General features: G+C 42.6%; 1 long non-coding RNA gene across 1 annotated transcript in view; it reads left to right on the top strand.

The window, feature by feature from the left end:
• The first annotated feature begins 2,889 nt into the window (after positions 1-2,889).
• LOC309340787 overlaps positions 2,890-7,542 on the top strand; it is a 30,990-nt gene continuing 26,337 nt past the window's right edge. Inside the window, exon 1 of the long non-coding RNA XR_014156082.1 lies at positions 2,890-3,573. This is a non-coding gene — a long non-coding RNA (uncharacterized lncRNA). The remainder of the gene's footprint in view (positions 3,574-7,542) is intronic.

Here is a 7,542-nt window from a genome sequence, read left to right as displayed (position 1 = left end):
TGAAGGTGTCAATAGGAAAGGAGTTCCCAAGCATGGACTAAAATATCTATTTCTGAAAAATGTGGAATGATTATTATGTGGAACTTGTAACAGTGCTGGTTCCAGGGATCAAAGTGGCTGAGTATGGAGGGGGGTTAAGACATTCTGCTTTGAGGAGTTCCCCTTCCAGGAGAGCCTTCTCTTGCTTTTTTATGTGGGTTGCCTTGTCCTTGCAGCCCCAGCTGCAGCTGTGGAACTGATATTCCTGGTGGAGGTTTGCATCTGGAATCCTAGTGGAAGGTACCTGAAAGGAGTTCAGAAAGGAGTGCATGTTGTTCATTCTTCTCCCTACTCTCTCTTAGCTCTTTGATGTTTGTGCAAATTGCAGCATTTGTGCTAAATGCTCCCTTTCCCCAGAGATCCCACTTGTCATTCATATAGTTGCACACACTCAATGGTAGAGCTGGTGTAGCTCACTATGCGCTGTAGTTGTTTATATACAGTGGGCTTCGTGATCTCCTTTGCTGTGTGATGAAAGTCCTCTGATGATGGACCAAGTGATATATAGGATGGAAGTGGGGGGTGGAATTGTGGGTTTGTGGTGTTGGATTGTCTTCCAGGTGTGGGTGTGTTTTTCCTGCTGTATTTCAGCAGTTTAATCATTATTTTAGAATGCTTCTGTCAGTTTTATTATTTTAATTCAGCTGCCCTGTGCACAGGGGGAGATGAGATACAGATATTTGAAATGTGGAAAAGAGGCAACCCCTCATCTTTCTAAGGTTTCTTGGGGAGAGAATAATAGCAAAGCCAGCCGAGGTCTGGAGATGCCTCACATGCACATTTTAGCTTTTTGCAATATGAGCCGAGTACATGGTGACTAACTGAAGCAGCTGGCATGCCAAGGAATTATTTGTTCCTTCTTTCGACCCCTGCAATGTGTATTTTTAAAGTGGCAATGTCAAGAATAAGATGAGGGAGACAAAGTCCCAAACCATCTAAGCAATTTGCAGTTCTAACCAAGGCCATCAGGCAACCCTGAATGACTTTTCCCCTTCTGGGAAGGCTGTGCTTGGCCATAATCAGGCAGCAGTTTTGATTCAGTGCCAGATGGAAGCAGGATGGCCATATCTCCTACTTAACAGAGGATTGTCCTCTGTGTGAAGGGTAATCCATGTGTAGGTATAGCAGAGGTCAGCACTGAGCAATTGGAGAGCACACAGGTCACCAGGTCATGGCGTTCCCCACTGTGGTGAGAAGTACTGTATTTCTGTACAATACTTGAGATCCGGATACCTAAAAGATCATCTCAACCCCTCCACACCCAATTGACCATTGTGTTCCGCTGTAGAAGGTATCCTGCAGATACTATTATATATATATATATATATAGCTCCATTTCATGTGATGTCAGAATTGGGCCTTTGCTGTGGCATCATCTCCCCTTCAGAAGTCCCTTCTATTGCACGCCATACAGGCACCTTCTCTATTGCCTTTTCAGCACCTGCTAAAAATGTTCCTTTTAAAATCTTAATCCCAATTCACATCCATTTTGAATTGGAAATGATTTCATGTGTGCACTGTTTTTATATCTACCATATATTGTGGAAAATGGTATGTCTGTTCTCTATGTGTTTGTACGACTCTCAATATATCATTGCCAAATTCATCACAAGGGTTCCTGAGGTGGGAGAGGCATTTTGATTCAAGATGGTGGACCAAAACACTACTCTGGTGTGGCTTCATTTTTTTGCCTTGGTTTGGTTGCCTCTTGAGATAGAGTTACCAAACTTGGCATAAACTAAGGAAACCCAAAATAGACATCTTCTTATTGTTGGCCCTAGGAGTGAGATGCAGGAGAACTGCATCAGGGTCAGGGATTGCTGGAAGGTACATAGAAGGCTGAGGCAAGGTCCACAGCAGTGGGCCACTGGCTAATGTGGCTGTGTAGAAACGAGGTGGCTTACATGTTTAGTGTATACACTTTTATTCCACTCTTCACTGCCAAAGGCTTCCAAGGCCAGCTCACAAATCAAAAGGCAAAATAGCAATTAATTTATCAATTCACTAAATATCAAATAACAACAGTAAAACCAAATATTAAGTCCAGTACCAAGTTTTAAATCCATTTTGTTGAAACAGGATCAAAAAAGAACAAAAAAGCGGAAACAAATAAAAGAAACAAATAAAAGAGGTTTCCTGCTTGGCAGGGGGTTGGACTCGATGGCCCTTGTGGTCTCTTCCAACTCTATGATTCTATGATTCTATGATTCTAGGTATTCACCTTAACCAAAAATATAAAAGTGTCTGTGCAAGGCCAGCCACCCTGGGAAGGGCATTCCAAAGATCGGGTGCCACCACTGAACAGGTGAAATAAGCCATATCATTGTTTGGCAAACCATAATGTCAAGTCAAGAGGGACAATAGACTCCAGAGGCTATGTGAGATAAGGGATCTCTCCGTTTGTATCACTGGGTTGCACAGTACTGTCACTCCTGCTTTCTGCTCTGTAGGACAATCCCCTGTTTTGAATTGTACCTACCAGAATAATAGTGTAAACCATAGCTATATGACAATGATCCTCCTTACTTTTGAAAATTCACATCCTAGCCTGGCAGTATCTCTCTCTAACCTGTGACATCACACTGTCCATTAATGGGCAGGGCAGTCTTCCAAATTTAGCATAGCCATGGCAAGATAACTTACACTGCAGCAAGCATCTATTTCTTTCATAGACTTTAATGGGCCTTCTATGTACACAGTCTAATGAGACACTCCTGAACAGCTAAGCGCTGGTCAACATTTTAAGAAAGTGGTTTTTTAAAACTATGGTAGAGTGAAAGATATTTTGCAATGTGAAGCTTACTACTCGAAGCATCCCTAAGAAATGTGTCCTCCAAAAGATCTGGAGACTTACAATGTTCTTCCTGCCAAGCGCTCAAGAGGCTGCCAAATATATCGTGTCCCTTGGCATCTCTGCAATGGACTGAAATAGCTGGAGACCTTTCTGTAGCCAGAAGAAAGCAGGGGGAGAAAAGTCCCTGTTTCTAAATTTGAAGGGGAAGCTGTAAACAACAGACGCACTCTCTGCAAATACACAAGAAGAATTTCTCATTTGATCTCTACCGCAAGAGGGGTCAGCATTCTGCATCTCTAAACAAGCATAAGCATCAACTGGGTGGACTTATTTTGCACCAGTAATTGGAGTCTAAAGGAGGAGGTTGCTGCCTACAATCTATGAGCCTCAGAAATGCTCTGAAGAATATTAAGAACTATTTCTAAAAAGCTTGTAAATCTGGATAATTTTGCTTGCTGCTGTGCAGAATGCAGGAAAGAGCCTTATTTAATTCCACTCATTCTCTGTATGAATACGGCTGTTTAACTTGAACAATATTTTTATGAAGCTACATTTCCCATTTCTTTGTGAAAAGAGGCAGGGATATCTGTAAACAAATGCAGGAGAAGCAATCTCTGGTCTTCTGCAGATCTCCTGGAGCAGCTATAGTGTTAAGTTCTCCCTTATATCCTAATATTTCTAGGCACATAGATATCTTCTGGACATTCCTTCTGCATTTTTCCTTCTGTTGAGGCTATCAAGTAAGATTGCCTTTTTCTTTGATATTTCCTATTGTTGATGCAAATACGTTTAACTGTTGCAGACAGTTAGACGATTTATTCTTAAACCAGCATTAAGGGTGACTGGGGGCTAGTGGCTACTAGTTACTAAACACAATCCTGTTTCACTGTCAGATATGAACAGCTTGGAAGTCTGAATGTAGCTAGTGAAAGGCCATATTTGTGCCATACATTTAAAGCTCCTAGCTGACTGCACTGCGAGGAGCAGGGCTGGCCACCTTATATGGGTGGGGAGTGGACCTGAGTGAAGACTGCTGCACTCAGGTCCACTCCCAAAGCCCCGCCCCTAGGCCACCGCTGATTGGCCAATTTTCAAATTGGGTCTGGTGGGAACCTGAGATGCTCCATGGCGGCCAGGAGAGGGAACAAATAGCCGCAAACAAGATGGTGTTGCCCCAGCTATTTGCCCTGCAAGGGGAAATTGGTGGGTACCTGTTTTCTCACGTAGAGCAAATGTTGTCCATCTCTAGACATGATGAAGATGATCAGAGCTGCTTTTCAGCACTAGACAGTCACCTTGTCTCATTTTTGTCTTTATCTGAAATCTTCACCCAAGAGTACAGCTTTTTAATGAAATGAGAATGCTGATACCAAGCTTATTGTGCTTCTGAGTCTTATATTCATATTTATTATAACCCTGTATAATCCAATAATCTCTCTTCAGTCTTACACTGTATGCTCGTAAATGTTTTATGTTTCATTGCGGAATCCCTCTTCAGGGCTTTTGCAAATAAACGATTGCATAGCTGTTGCTTTTTATGCTCTGCAGTGCCTTCCTGGGACTACCTTGTTTGGAAGGGTGGCTCCTAAATTATGCCCCAGTTTCATTTCTCTGAACATCTGATCATAACTATTCCTTAAAATACACCATGTCTGGGCAATTAGAGAGGCTTTCTTCATATCTCGTACCAGGGGTACCAAATTGAATATAATATTGTGGGGGGCTGAGGTAAGTCCTACCCCACATAATTGATCACATGATGCAGTGCACACACACCATTTGAATGGGAATGCCTATCAACTTTGTGGGGGCCTGCCCCCCTCAAATATTTTATCGAATATTTTATTTGATTGCCCCCACGGCCCCTCAATTATTTTATTGTGGGGGTCAAAGCCCCCATGGCCCCTAGGAGTGGGCTCCTATATCTAGTACACAACCATGGGACTCATTTTCAGGGTAGTTTTTGCTGGAAAGAGTTTTCCAGATGTTACTTTTTTTTACTGATGTGATCTTAACATCATAAGCCATGCCCAAGTCCTACAGATGTGTAAAATTCTAGGAATTAAACCATTGTAATTTCTGATACAGCTGAAACCACAGTGGACTGAAGCCATTCCAGTTTGCGCATGGTTCAGGCCAATAAACAGCTCAACACACCTGAAGCACGTCAGTTCTGTTCTTTTGTAAACCACATCTCTGACACTCAAAATTATGGTGTCTAAGCTGGCATGGATGAGGGATTGATAAAAGTCTATTATTATTATTATTATTATTATTATTATTATTATTATTATTTATATACCTGGAGGTCTCAAGGTGGTTCATAGAATAAAATCAAAATATAAAACCACAAAATACATAATCAAACTAAAAACAACCCAATAACCCCCACCCCCAAAAAAACACATTTTAAAAGGGCATAGGATCCTCACCACATTTAAAGTAAGACAATTAATAAACCTGGACAAGAGTCACTCGTTGGAAAGACCACGATCTCAGAAATATCTGTGGCAATATTTATTGGCAACCAAATTGGCCGGGTGCCTTTCTGATACAAAGACAAAAATAAGAGGGGGGGGGGTTAGCTTTGGTTGTTGAGCATATGTAATACTAGTGCTTCATCTTCTGCAAGGGAAAGGCCTGTATCTAATGTTGCAAATGAGTCCTCATTGCTGAGTTTGATCTTTATTCTTGGCGCTGTTTCTACCGCTGATGCGCTTCCACCACAACGTTGTTTGCCCATCCCAGGGCCACCATGGCTTTCTGGGTCAGCCTCTTGGTCAGTGTCCGTATATCTGCCAATGTCTGGAAGGATGCTTGGATCAAATTCATCATCACTTTACTCTCTTAAATATTTATTTATTTCTTACATTTATATACCACTTTTATCTTCCAAGGGTCTTGAGGTGGTCACGTGGTTCCCCATTTCATCCTCACAACAACCCTATGAAGCAGGTTAGGCTAAGAGATGGTGACTGCCCCAAGGTTCATGGCTGAGTGGGGATTCGAACTCTGCTCTCCCAGGTCCAACACTCTAACCATTACACCACACTGGTTTATATTGCGTCCTCATGCAAATAGGAGGTGTGTGACCTGTGCTGGCATAGCCTTTCTCTCACATACCCAGCCACGTGCGAATGGTGCCATGAAAAAAAAAAAGTGTGAGGGGTGTGCCTGAGCCTGAAGGACATCAAGGAGCGAGAAGAGGTCTATGGAAGGAGAAAAATTTGCTACTTTCCTAGCTCTCAGAGCATTGTTAGCAGATACAGATGTAACTGTTTCAAGGACATGAAATTCAGTTGTTTAGACACAGCTCAGTAAGGATGATGACCTCATCTCTCCAATAAGGTTGTTTTGACCTAATTGTAATCTGCTAATTTTATTAAAAAAAGAAAAGAAATCAATCCTAACGTTCTTCCATGCCCTTTCTGTTCCTGAAATTGGAAAACAGGGCCTGTGGGACAGGAAATCTTAAAAGTCCTTCTGGATCAAGGACAACACACACATCACCGCCCATATTTTGGATTTTGCAGCTGTTGTTTCTCATAATAACAAAGGTGCCAAAGGCTTTATAGGTCAGGCTGAATGAAGCCGAGATTCCATCTGCTTCCCAGTCTTCTTCTAGTAAGCTGGGGAGACTGGGAAGCAATAGTTATGAGGATGGAAAGGAAGAATGGGAGAATGGAACAGAGTCCTAGAGGTTTAGCAGAGGAGGTTTGAAGGGGAAGAGAGACCCCTATGCAAGAAAGGCTATACAGTAGGGGGTCAAGAAATTCATTTTGTGAAACAAAAGGAAACAGGGAGTTAGAGCAGAGCACAAACAGATAGGATGATAGCTGTGGGCCTTTCAGAGTTTTGCCCTGAAACACGTTGTTGTTGTCATCAGTTGGTCTTAAGAAACAATGGAGTGCACCTCAAGGGGTGAAGTCAAACGCTGCGTTAGCAGCACCAAACTGATATCCTTGGGGTGCATGCCTGGGCAGTGTGTATGGAGGTCCTGGGATTTGTGTAGGGTTCACTCCTTAGCCGTTTCTTCTCCCAAAGATATCCTGCAAGGCAGCAGAAGTTTAGGATCAGAGTTTTCCTTTTCCTAGATGGGCTACCTTCCCAGATTGACGAGCCGTATCTGCCCCTCACTTCCCTCTACAGTACATGCAGAAACTGCCTTCTTGACCGTTGGACCCACTGTTGGTCTCATTCACTCAATCCACTGGAGCCTGTCTTCACATACAGGGAAAGTCCTTGGCTACCCTCACCTGGTTTAGCCCTCCCTAACATCCCATACTCCCCAGCCTATAGATTTGTTAAATGAATGATAAATGATGAATTAGCCCAACATCCCAACTTTAAGTCCTACATTTTGCTCCTTATTTATTTTACTTCATCAGAACACCTCTCTCCCAGGCTCTGGAATGGCTTACAGTTCACACTTATGCATTTTGAAAAGAAATGGGGGAAAGGAGGCTAAAAAAACAAGAATCACACCTCTGGTGCTCTTCCTGGTGTCTCTTGCAGACTCTCAATAAAATAATTTTCTCTCAAAGAACATCAGTCAACATAATATTAGCAGCCAGCGGAAGGACAACAGTTGCGCCATTAGTGGCCCATCTCCTCTCTGCTCTTGAATGAATGAAAACAAAACAAAAGTTGCAACGGCCAACATAAGCCAGCGCCTGTTTAGCAGGTGGCTTCCATCCCCAGTGATCATC

The sequence above is a fragment of the Podarcis erhardii genome (genome assembly GCF_964252035.2).
Source record: "Podarcis erhardii genome assembly, chromosome: 4".
NCBI classification, from domain to species: Eukaryota; Metazoa; Chordata; class Lepidosauria; order Squamata; family Lacertidae; genus Podarcis; species Podarcis erhardii.
This window is presented reverse-complemented; position numbering and strand designations above follow the sequence as displayed.